A 12,826-nucleotide genomic window follows, 5' to 3' on the forward strand; every position below is an offset into this window, starting at 1 on the left:
CTTGGTGGTAGAATGGCTCTGGGACCCTGGAGGAGCCTTTAAGAGCCCTCTTCTCTGCCTGGTCCCTCTGTCTAGAGGGGCTGCCAGTGGGGAAGGGTGGGAGGGAAGAGGGCAGTGGCATAGATTGTGGGCGCCCTGGGGTCCAATGTGCTGCCCCACTCTTGTTGATACTCTGTATGCCTGGGTAAGGCCCTCAGCCTCTCTGAGCCTCAGTTTCTTTATCTCTTGAATGAGACAGGGTTTCCCTACCCCATAGACTTCTAGGGAGTCTCAGAGAAGCCATGAGACCACCCAGTATGTAAGCACTGGGCAGTCTCTGTCCTGGGGACCAATACCTCTCTATTTCTCCAGCTTCACTGGCTAGTCCTGGATAAGAGAGAATCTGAGCAGGGGTCAAGCTGGTTGAGAGGCAGGCTGGCTGGAACCCCATCTCTCAGAGGAGCCAGGAGCTCCCTGAACACAGAGCCATGATGACAGATCTCACTCCCTGTGGTTGGGAAGAATTCCCCTGGGGACTTCTAAGAATGGGGACAGCCTTCTAGGGGGCACAGTTAAGTAACCCAAGGTGGTTAGATTGTGTGTGTCGAAGGTCAGTCTGGTGACTGCAGGGCCTAGGTTTTGCAGAGAGGGTGTGCTGGTCTGAGGCTGGACCTTAGTTGCTCAGGACAGTGGAGGAGGGGTTGTGAGGGGGCTGCAGTGCTTTTTGTTTTTCTGTCCTTCCTGTCACATTGCTCAGCTAGTCTTCTGAAAAGGACCCAAATTATCAGGGTGGCCTCAATGTCTGGGTCTGGCCTGAAAATATGGTAGCTGCTAGCTGTGTGTGGTGTGGAACACTTTAAATTTGGCTTGTCTGAACCAAGATGTACTCTAAGTATAAAACACACACCAGACTTTGAAAACTTGGTACCAAAAATTGTGAACTACCTCAATAATCTTTATACTGAATACATGTAGAAATAATGTTTTGAACATATTGTGTTAAGTAAAATATATTAAATTTATTTCACCTTTCTAAAGACTTTTGAAAATGTGGTCCCTCGAAAATTTAATATTCAATATGTAACTCACATGTTTTTCCTGGACAGCACGGATCTACAGGCTGAAGGGAGGAAGTGGTATAGATGAGGGACCCTTTGTACCTTGAAGAGAGACTTCCTCCCACCCCTGCCTGGTCAGGTACTTGGGCACTGTGGGTGGCTGGGCACTCAAATCTCCAGCAGTTCCACATGAAATGTTGCTCCTCTTTTTTGCCTTTAGGTCTGCTAGGAAAATGTCCCTGGACTAGGCTATGATGGAGCTGGTGGGGTAGGGCAACCAGAATGTGCTGCTTGGGGATCCAGACAGAGAACACACTCAGATCTCCAGAGGAGCTCATCATGTGGGCTTTATAAAAAAAAGGGGGGGCTTTATTTCATAAAGGCCCCTCTTCACTGGACTGAGATGTCTTTATTGGGGTTGGGGGGAAGCAGCTCGTACTCATTTCTGTAGCCACAGACCCTGGCATAGATCCTGCATGCAGTAGGCTGGTTAGATAGATGGGTGAGTGGATGTGTGGCAGCCTGGGTTTTGATGGCATAAATGAAATTTAGAGATTGAAAACATTGCAACTGGATGAATGGTTGGCTGGATGGAACTCAGAGAGATGGACAGATGGGTGGTTGGGCAGAAAGATGGATGAATAAAAGAGTGGATTAGAAAGAGGATGGTCATTCTGTGGCTGGATCGCTGAAAGGATGATGAGTGGGGGCGTGGAGGCAAAAATAGATGGAGTAGGTAAAAGGAAGATGGACGATTAGGTGGAGGGGATGATTGGGTGGTGGCTGATGGAGGATGGAGAGAGGATGGATAAAGGGGCTCATTCCATCCCAAGCCTTGGTCAGGGCAAGTTGAGGACATTGAGTCTCATGGTCAGCGTGTGGCACATTTCTCTCCCCTAACTGTTTTGCACGGACATGTCTGGAGATCCTCCAGGCTTTCACTGGATTCTCCAGAGAGTTCTCATCACTGTGGCTATGCTAATTAAGTCTCTCTGCCTAATTAGAACTGTCAGCTCCCTGGTGGGCCACTTTGTCAGTTGTAGGGGGCAGGCTGGGACATATGTATGGGGTGTAGGCAGTGATGTGTTTTTGAGACTGTGTGTGGGGAATTCTTCATGACAGGTCAATCATCTTTCTGTACAAACCTCACAGGACTTTGCAGACAACCATGGAATCAAGAGTGTGACTGAGGAGAGGGAGGAGAAAGTGTCTGGAATGATTCTGAGTTAATGGGATGGGGGAGACAAGGTAGACATCAATTTCTTTTCAGGACATTATTCCTGACCCACGTGGGTGTGTCTTCACATGTGCAGATGTGGACCTTCCAGAAAGTGCCTTCTCGGATAGCCCAGTCTCCTTTTTCAGCAGTCCCAGGAGGCCCAGGGAAAGCCTGTCTCCTTTGGGGAAGATGAGTCTCAGAGAGAAGGAAGGATTCTCTCTTATCTCTGGATTTGAATTGTTTCTCCAGAGGTGTCAGGGATGTGTATTGGGAAGGGAAGTTTTGTCTCCCTAGTGATAGGGGTCCTATGGGTGTGTGTGTGGGAGACCAGACTGCTCCGTCCTGGTTGGGTTGCATCACTTGCCCGGGGAAACATGCCAGGTCTGGTACTTTCGAAGTGCTGAATTTTCTGCCTCAGCAAAGGCTTTAATCATCCTGATCCACAGTCAACTCATCACCTTTAATTGAATTACATTTCTAGCAGGATTCCTGGAGAGGTTCTGCTGCAAATGGTACAGAAGGACGATGGAGGTTTTCTGCACACCACAGCTCAGTCTACACTCTGGGGAGCCGTGGGAATGTGTGCTCATGAGCGGCGCTTTGAACACAAACCCTCCTGTGCTTACTTCCCTTTTATATTTAGGATCACAACCACTAAATCTCATCTTCTATACTCCGTCCAAGTAATGCATGGATCGTTCCACCCCCTCCTGTGAAATCAGAAAAAAACCTAGATCACTGTTCATTAAGACAGTCTCAGTACAATTAAGCATTTGAAAGAAATGCTGAGTCTCTCAGAACCTAGATGGGCATAAAGAACAGCTTTGCTGAGCCTTTCTTAATGGGACCACCAACCAGCAGTTATCAGCAAAGTTTCTAAACATTCTCTTTTATCTGTTTATGTCCTTGAAAATTGGGTCTTCTAGCAACTGCTCAGACCTCTGCTTTCTCTCCAAAATGCCCAATTTCCAGATTGTCTTTCTTCTTTCACTGTTCCTTCCAGCTCTGGCCAAGGCCTTTTAAGCAACTCATAGTTCCGATACTTTTGTTTTCCTTCCAGTAAACACAAGTCCATTCTTTTTTAAAAAATTAATTATTGAAATATATTTGCTCTACAATATTATGTTAGTTTAGAAAGTACAGCAAAGTGAATCAGCTATATGTACAGATATATCTCCTCTTGTTTGGATTTCCTTCTCATTTAGGTCACCACAGAGTACTAAGTAGAGTTCCCTGTGCTGTGCAGCAGGTTCTCGTTAGTTCAGTTCTGTCACTCAGTGGCATCCGACTCTTTGCGACCCCATGAACCACAGTACGCCAGGCCTCCCTGTCCATCACCAGCTCTTGGAGTTCACCCAAACTCATGTCCATTGAGTCAATGATGCTATCCAGCCATCTCATCCTCTGTTGTCCCCTTCTCCTCCTGCCCTCAATCTTTCCCAGCATCAGGGTCTTTTCCAATGAGTCAGCTCTTTGCATCAGGTGGCCAAAGTATTGCAGTTTCAGCTTCAACATCAGTCCTTCCAATGAACATTCAGGACTGATTTCCTTTAGGATGGACTGGTTGGATCTCCTTGAAGTCCAAGGGAGTCTCAAGAGTCTTCTCCAACACCACAGTTCAAAAGCATCAATTCTTTGGCACTCACTTTCTTTATAGTCCAACTCTCACATGACTACTGGAAAAACCATAGCCCTGACTAGATGGACCTTCGTTGACAAAGTAATGTCTCTGCTTCCTAATATGCTGTCTAGGTTGTTCATAAATTTCCTCCCAAGGAGTAAGCGTCTTTTAATTTCATGGCTGCAGTCACCATCTGCAGTGATTTTGGAGCCCCCAAAAATAAAGTCTGACACTGTTTCCACTGTTTCCCCATCATTTCCCATGAAGTGATTGGACTGGATGCCATGATCTTTGTTTTCTGAATGTTGAGCTTTAAGCCAACATTTTCACTCTCCTCTTTCACTTTCATCAAGAGGCTCTTTAGTTCTTCTTCACTTTCTGCCATAAGGGTGGTGTCATCTGCATATCTGAGGTTACTAATATTTCTCCTGGCAATCTTGAGTCCAGCTTGTGCTTCTTCCAGCCCAGTGTTACTCATGATGTATTCTGCATATAAGTTAAAATAGCAGGTGACAATATACAGCCTTGATATACTCCTTTTCTTGTTTGGAACCAGTCTGTTGTTCCATGTCCAGTTCTAACTGTTGCTTCCCGACCTGCATACAGGTTTCTCAAGAAGCAGGTCAGGTGGTCTGGTATTCCCATCTCTTGAAGAATTTTCCACAGTTTATTGTGATCCACACAGTCAAAGGCTTTGGCATAGTCAATAAAGCAGAAATAGATGTTTTTCTGGAACTATCTTGCTTTTTCGATGATCCAGTGGATGTTGGCAATTTGATCTCTGGTTCCTCTGCCTTTTCTAAAACCATATTGAACATATGGAAGTTCACAGTTCACGTGTTGTTGAAGCCTGGCTTGGAGAATTTTGAGCATTACTTTGCTAGCGTGTGAGATGAGTGCAATTGTGCGGCAGTTTGAGCATTCTTTGGCATTGCCTTTCTTTGGGATTGGAATGAAAGCTGACCTTTTCCAGTCCTGTGGCCACTGGTCAGTTTCCAAATTTGCTGGCATGCTGAGTGCAATACTTTCACAGCATCATCTTTTAGGATTTGAAATAGCTCAACTGGAATTCCATCACCTCCACTAGCTTTGTTCGTAGTGATGCTTCCTAAGGCCCACTTGACTTCACATTCCAGGATGTCTGGCTCTAGGTGAGTGATCACACCATCGTGATTATCTGGATTGTGAAGATCTTTTTTGTACAGTTCCTCTGTGTATTCTTGCCACCTCTTCTTAATATCTTCTGCTTCTGTTAGCTCCATACCATTTCTGTCCTTTATCGAGCCCATCTTTGCATGAAATGTTCCCTTGGTATCTGTAATATTCTTGAAGAGATCTCTAGTCTTTCCCATTCTATTGTCTTCCTCTATTTCTTTGCATTGATCACTGAGGAAGGCTTTCTTATCTCTCCTTGTTATTCTTTGGAACGTTGCATTCAAATGGTTGTATCTTTCCTTTTCTCCTTTGCCTTTCACTTCTCTTCTTTTCACAGCTATTTGTAAGGCCTCCTCAGACAACCATTTTGCTTTTTTGCATTTCTTTTTCTTGAGGATGGTCTTGCTCCCTGTCTCCTGTACAATGTCACAAACCTCTATCCTTAGTTCATCAGGCACTCTGTCTGAGATCTAGTCCCCTAAATCTATTTCTCACTTACACTGTATAATTGTAAGGGATTTGATTTAGATCACACCTGAATGATCTAGTGGTTTTCCCTACTTTCTTCAATTTAAGTCTGAATTTGGCAATAAGGAATTCATGATCTGAGCCACAGTCAGCTCCTAGACTTGTTTTTGCTGAATGTATAGAGCTTCTCCATCTTTGATGGCAAAGAATATAATCAGTCTGATTTCAGTGTTGGCCATCTGGTGATGTCCCTGTGTAGAGTCTTCTCTTGTGTTGTTGGAAGAGGGTGTTTGCTATGACCAGTGTGTTCTCTTGGCAGAACTCTATTAGCCTTTGCCCTGCTTCATTCTGTACTCCAAGGCCAAATTTGCCTGTTACTCCAGGTGTTTCTTGACTTCCTACTTTTGCATTCCAGTCCCCTATAATGAAAAGGACATCTTTTTTGGGTGTTAATTCTAGAAGGTCTTGTAGGTCTTCATAGAACCGTTCAACTTCAGCTTCTTCAGCATTACTGGTCAGGGCATAGACCTGGATAACCGTGATATTGAATGGTTTGCCTTGGAGACAAACAGAGATCATTTTGTCATTTTTGAGACTGCATCCAAGTACTGAATTTGTGATTCTTTTGTTGACTATGATGGCTACTCCATTTCTTCTAAGGGATTCTTGCCCACAGTAGTAGATTTAATGGTCATCTGAGGTAAATTCACCCATTCTCGTTCATTTTAGTTCGCTGATTCCTAAAATGTCGACGTTTACTCTTGCATTTCCTTTTTGATCACTTCCAATTTGCCTTGATTCACGGACCTAACATTCCAGGTTCCTATGCAATATTGCTCTTTACAGCCTCAGACCTTGCTTCCACCACCAGTCACATCCACAACTGGGTGTTGTTTTTGCTTTGGCTCCATCTCTTCATTCTTTCTGGAGTTATTTCTCCCCTGATCTCAAGTAGCATATTGGGCACCTACCGACCTGGGGAGTTCATCATTCAATGTTCTATCTTTTTGCCTTTTTATACTGTTCATGGGGTTCTCAAGGCAGGAATACCAAAGTGGTTTGTCATTCGCCTTCTCCAATGAACCACATTTTGTCAGAACTCTCCACCATGACCCGTCTGTCTTGGGTGGCCCTACACAGGATGGCTCATAGTTTCATTGAGTTAGACAAGGCTGTGGTCCATGTGATTAGATTGGTTAGTTTTCTGTGATGGTGGTTTTCAGTCTGCCCTCTGATGGAGAAGGATAAGAGGCTTATATGTGGAATCTAGAAAAATGGATTTATTTGCAAAGCAGAAACAGAGACACAGATGTAGAGACCAAACATGTGAATAACCAGAGTCAGCAGGGTGGAGGTGAATTGGGAGATTGGGTTGACATATATACACTACTGTGAAAAGAAGAGGAATGAAAAGCAAAGGAGAAAAGGAAAGATATATGCATCTGAATGCAGAGTTCCAAAGAATAACAAGGAGAAATATCAGTAACCTCAGATATGCAGATGACACCACCCTTATGGCAGAAAGTGAAGAAGAACTAAAGAGCCTCCTGATGAAAGTGAAAGAGGAGAGTGAAAAAGTTGGCTTAAAGCTCAACATTCAGAAAACAAAGATCATGGCATCCGGTCCCATCACTTCATGGCAAATAGATGGAGAAACAGTGGAAACAATGGCTGACTTTATTTTTTGGGCTCCAAAATCACTGCAGATGGTGACTGCAGCCATGAAATTAAAAGACGCTTACTCCTTGGAAGGAAAGTTATGACCAACCTAGACAGCATATTCAAAAGCAGAGACATTACTTTGTCAACAAAGGTCCGTCTAGTCAGGGCTATGGTTTTTCCAGTAGTCGTGTGAGAGTTGGACTATAAAGAAAGCTGAGCACTGAAGAATTGATGCTTTTGAACTGTGTTGTTGGAGAAGACTCTTGAGAGTCCCTTGGACTTCAAGGAGATCCAACCAGTCCATCCTAAAGGAAATCAGTCCTGAATGTTCATTGGAAGGACTGATGTTGAAGCTGAAACTGCAATACTTTGGCCACCTGATGCAAAGAGCTGACTCATTGGAAAAGACCCTGATGCTGGGAAAGATTGAGGGCAGGAGGAGAAGGGGATGACAGAGGATGAGATAGCTGGATAGCATCACCGACTCAATGGACATGAGTTTGAGTCAACTCTGGGAGTTGGTGATGAACAGGGAGGACTGGCATGCTGCAGTCTGTGGGGTTGCAAAGAGTTGGGTAGAATTGAGTGATTGAACTGAATGTATAAGCAATACTAGTTATTTGTTTTTCTCTTTCTGACATACTTCACATTGCATGACAGTCTCTAGATACATCCCTTTCTCTACGAATTGTACAATTTTGTTCCTTTTTATGGCTGAGTAATATTCCATAAGACAAGTCCATTCTAATATAGATATCTTTAGGCTTTCCTCATTCCCATCCTTTTCTGGTCCCCCACTGACTGGTCCAATGAAGGGAGCTCAGGGTCCAAGCTAGTTTGGGCAAATTTGCTGAGAGTGACTTTGACCTGTTTGTACAGGCTGAGGTACAAGGTTCAGCCTCTGGGAAGGTGAAAGTGGACAGGAAATAAGTCAGGGATGCTGAAGGTGAGATTCCCTCAGATTTCCAACAGCATCCTGAGGTTTCACCTTTAGAAGTGTGCTAGTTAAACCATCTTTGGTTCTAAGGAACAGAAGCCCATTCAAACTAGTTAGTGGCAAAAAGTTTTCATAAGGACATAGGAGTTTCTTCACAACCCAAAGAGAAGGAGGAAGTTAGAACTCAAGAATAGGCTGAGATGAGAATTTATAAAGTTGCCTACTCTCTTCCTCTCCCTTTCCCCCACTTTAGCCTCCCCTTCTTCCCCCCTCTCTCCATCTCTCTCACTTGGTACACAGTTCCAGTCACACAAGGAAGTTAACATTAATATTTGAGTTCAAATACCCAAGAAGAGTCTCACTGACTTGGCTTGGCTCATGTGGTCTCCCCAGGTCTAGTCAACTGTGCTCAGGCAGCAGGGGTCATGAGACACAAGCTTGGCTGCCAGGACCCTAACTTGTGATATGAGAAGGCAAATTCTCAGGGAAGATGGGATGACTCATGGGCTGTGCAGACATGCCAAGGTGTTTACCATAGGAGGTGGTTGTTGTTCAGTTGCTAAGTTGTGTCTGACTCTTTGTGATCCAGTGGACAACAGTGCACAAGGTTTCCTTGCCCTTCACTATCTCCCGGAGTTTGATCAAACTCATGTCCATTGAGTTGCTGATGCCATCTGACCGTCTCATCCTCTGTTACCCACTTCTCCTCACGCCCTCACTCTTTCCCAGCATCAGGATCTTTTCCACTGAGTCAGCTTTCTGCATCAGGTGGCCAAGGATTGGAGCTTCAGCTTTAGCATCAGTTCTTCCAATGAATATTCAGGGTTGATTTCCTTAGGGATTGATTGGTTTGATCTTATTGCTGTCCAAGGGACTCTGAAGAGTCTTCTCCTGCACTACAATTCGAAAGCATCAGTTCTTCGGTGCTCGGACTTCTTTATGGTCTAACTCTCACATCTGTACATGACTACTGGGAAAACCATAACTTCGACTATACAGACCATAGGAGGTACTTGGTGGATAAATAAAAATGGGAGAAATGTTTATGAGACTTGTTCTATTAACATGGCTATGATCAAACTCTATATGATTTTGCCCTATTGCATTATGGTTTTAGTAGTTTTCCATATTATATACATTTTACAGACTTCAACTGGATTTATTACAAATTACTCATTAATAATTTTCTCATTGTGGGACATTTAGCTGGTTTAAAATTTCTTTCAACTATTATAAATAATACAGCAATGGTCATCTGTGTATAAGGCTCCTTTTAGATTTTGAATTATTTTCTTTGAAATGGTTTGCTACACATAGAATTAAAGGTTCAGGCTCTTGTTTGCAAATGAGAGAATCTACGGGGTATATTTAAGCAGAAAGGAATCTTTACACAAGATAATAGGTATCTCTGGGGAGTTGGGGGTGGTGATGCAGACAACTAGTCTCAGACATGACTGTTGGGAACAGTGCAGCTAGAATCTGTGCTCCATCCCATTGTGGGACTTTCTATTAATAGCGAAACACTACTGCTGACAATTTCTGCTGCTTTGCTCTAATGACTCCCAGGTTCTAGACTCCAGAAACTCTGCCACAGATTCTCTAGGAGGACCAGTTGCCTCCGCCACAGATTCTCTAGGAGGACCAGTTGCCTCCAACAGCACACTATTAGAAAACTGAGCTCTTTGCTGTCATTTCACCTCTCCCTTCTGAATCTAGCCTCCTATGGGTGAACCATGCTGGCAGAATTTGGGACACATGTCTGCAGTCTAGCAAAAAGGAAGTCTAAGTAGATCTTTGAATTCCTAGTACAGGGAGGTAAGACTTACGTGAAATGACCAAAATATCATGGGGTTATTAAAAAGATGTCAAACAGCCAAGAATGATGGATGCCTGCTATATGTTCAGATGCAAATTTAGGGAAATACTGTACAGGCTGGAGTAGTGGCTCAGTAATGTCATCAAGAGCCCAGGTGCTTTCTGTTTTTCAGTGTATTGACAACGTGTGCCCTCATGATCCAAGATAACTGCCATAGCTCCAAGTATCACAGCATTATTTGATAGAATCTCAAGGAGGAGAGAAAAGGGTAGAGGCAGAAGGGATTTATTCTTAAGAGCTTTCTATTTGCAGAGGTTAATGTCTCAAGCAGACTTCCCTTTCCATGGTCTAAGTCAAATGTGTATTCCTGACCCATCATTGGCAAAAGGTACACAACTACCATGCTTGCCTTAGATCTTGGCTGAATACACCCCAAAGTTTAGATTCTGTCAGAAAAATCTAAAATCTTTTGGGAAAGCAGTAGTATCTACTATAAGGGGAATTAACTTTTGTTTATTTTTGTATGAATATTTTAAGATTTCTAATACTTATAGCCAAATTGTTTCCAAAAGGGTTGTACCAACTTAAATTCTTATGAACAACGTATGAGTATGTCTATTTTACCAGACCCTTGCCAACTCATGAGTTTTGTATATTAGTAACATGGTACCGAACTCTTATTAGTTCTGAGAGTTTTTTAAATTGTCTCAAATTTTACAAGAAAAAATCTTATTATGAGTGAATGAATGAAGATGATAGTATAGTCTCATTTTTAATAGTTACAGTTTTAAGTGCTGTTTCTTATTGTACTGGTCAGGCCTTTCTCAATAGTCTCAGATAATAATGATGATAATGAGCATCCCTTTCTTGTGCCTGATTTTCATATGAAAGCTGGAGAGTTACATCAGTAAGTGTGGAGTGAGTTGTTCATTTGAGATATATCTTATTTCCTTAGATTTAAGCTATTGGTTCTAAGATGTACCCACTTGATGGGAAGAGGAGGAGAAGGAATTACTTAATATAACCTTACAGATTGATTGAAAGGTTTATTTCAACAATGTGAAGGAACTAGAATAACTGAGGAGAGTATTTATTTATTTTCTTCCTGTTGATTAGGTCATACAGTTATTAAACACACAATTATTTGAATATAACCAGGATCCTCATGGGAGATAAATTCTTTATATAATATATATTTATTATATTTAACAACTGTCATTCTATTCCCAGAATTAGAATTTTCATAAGGTAATGATATTAAATTTAACAAGAGTCTAAGCATAAGACTGTCACTAAAAAATTGATGCCCTGATCTGGGAGATTATATGACTAACTAATTTCCTAACACTAAGTCACTTTTACAGTCCTGGGATAGATCTACTTTATTGTTAAGCATTATACTTTTAATATTCCATTGAATTCTATTTTCTGGTATTTTATTTAGGATTATTACATTTCTTTTCTTAAAATTTACTTTATTGAAGTATAGTTGATTTACAATGTTGTATTAATTTCTGCTATACAGCAAAGTGATTCAGTTATAGATATTTATACATCAGTTATAGATATTTATGCATTCTTTTCCATGTTCTTTTCCATTCTGGTTTATCACAGGGTATTGAATATAGTTTCCTGTGCTATGCAATAGGCCTTTTTATTTATCCATTTTATATATATTAGTTTATATCTGATAATCCCTACACTTATTTTCCTAGTATGGAGGATACATGTTTACTATTGCTCTCAGATTTTAGTGTCAGAGTTAGGATAGTACCATAAAATAAATTAGATTGCTGTTCAACTTGTTTTTATATATTAAAACAGTTCACATGACAAGAATTAGCAGTTTCTTGAAAGTTAAACTTGACCCGTGGACATGAAGCCTTTTAATATTTGGAAGTAAATATTCTGTAACTTTTTCCTCGATTATTGGTATTAAAAAATTCTTATAGGATTGATTTTTATAAGTTCTGTTTTCCCCAATCATCCATGTTATTGAGATCCTCAAATTCACTAGCTAAAAATAATAGCCAAGTGCCTTACAATTTTTTTGGGGGGGGTGTGTGAAAGTTTTTTAAAAATTAAAAAAAATTTATTGAAGTATAGTTGATTTACAACATTGTGTTAATTTCTGCGGTATAGCAAAGTGACTCAGATATATTCTATATATAGAAATAAAACTCTATTGTTCTTTTCTGTTATAGTTTATCATAGGATATTGAATATAGTTCCCTGTGATATACAGTAGGATCTTGTTGTTTATCCATTCTCTATATAATAATTTGCTTCTGCTGATCCCAAACTCCCAATCCTTCCCTCTCCTATCCCCATCCCCTTGGCAACCACAAGTCTGATCTGCGTATCTGTGAGTCTGTTTTTGTTTCATAAATATGTTGATTTGTGCTGTACTTTAGATTCCACATGTAAGTGATATCATATGGTAATATTTGTCTTTCTCTTTCTGACTTACTTGGCTTAGTATGATAATCTCTATGTCCACCTACGTTACTGCAGATGGCATTATTTCATTCTTTTTGATGGCTGAGTAGCTTTCCATTGTGTATATATACCATATGTTTTTTATCTGCTCATCTGTAAATGAACATTTATATTGTTTCCATATCTTGGCTATTATGAATAGTGGTGCTATGAACATTGGGGTGCATGTATCTTTTCGAATTATAGTTTTGTCAGTGTATATGCCCGAGTGGAATTGTTAGATCATATGACAGCTCTATTTTTAATTTTGTGAGGAACTTCCATACTGTTTTCCACAGTGGCTGCACCAACTTACATTCCCACCAACAAGGTAGGAGGCTTCCGTTCTCTTCACATCCTCTCCAGCCTTGTTATTTGTAGGCTTTTTAATGATGGCCATTCTGACCTATGTGAGGTGGTATCTCCTTGTAGT

This window comes from Giraffa tippelskirchi, chromosome 6, assembly GCF_054371585.1.
Source record: "Giraffa tippelskirchi isolate mGirTip1 chromosome 6, T2T-mGirTip1v1.2.pri, whole genome shotgun sequence".
Taxonomy (NCBI): Eukaryota; Metazoa; Chordata; class Mammalia; order Artiodactyla; family Giraffidae; genus Giraffa; species Giraffa tippelskirchi.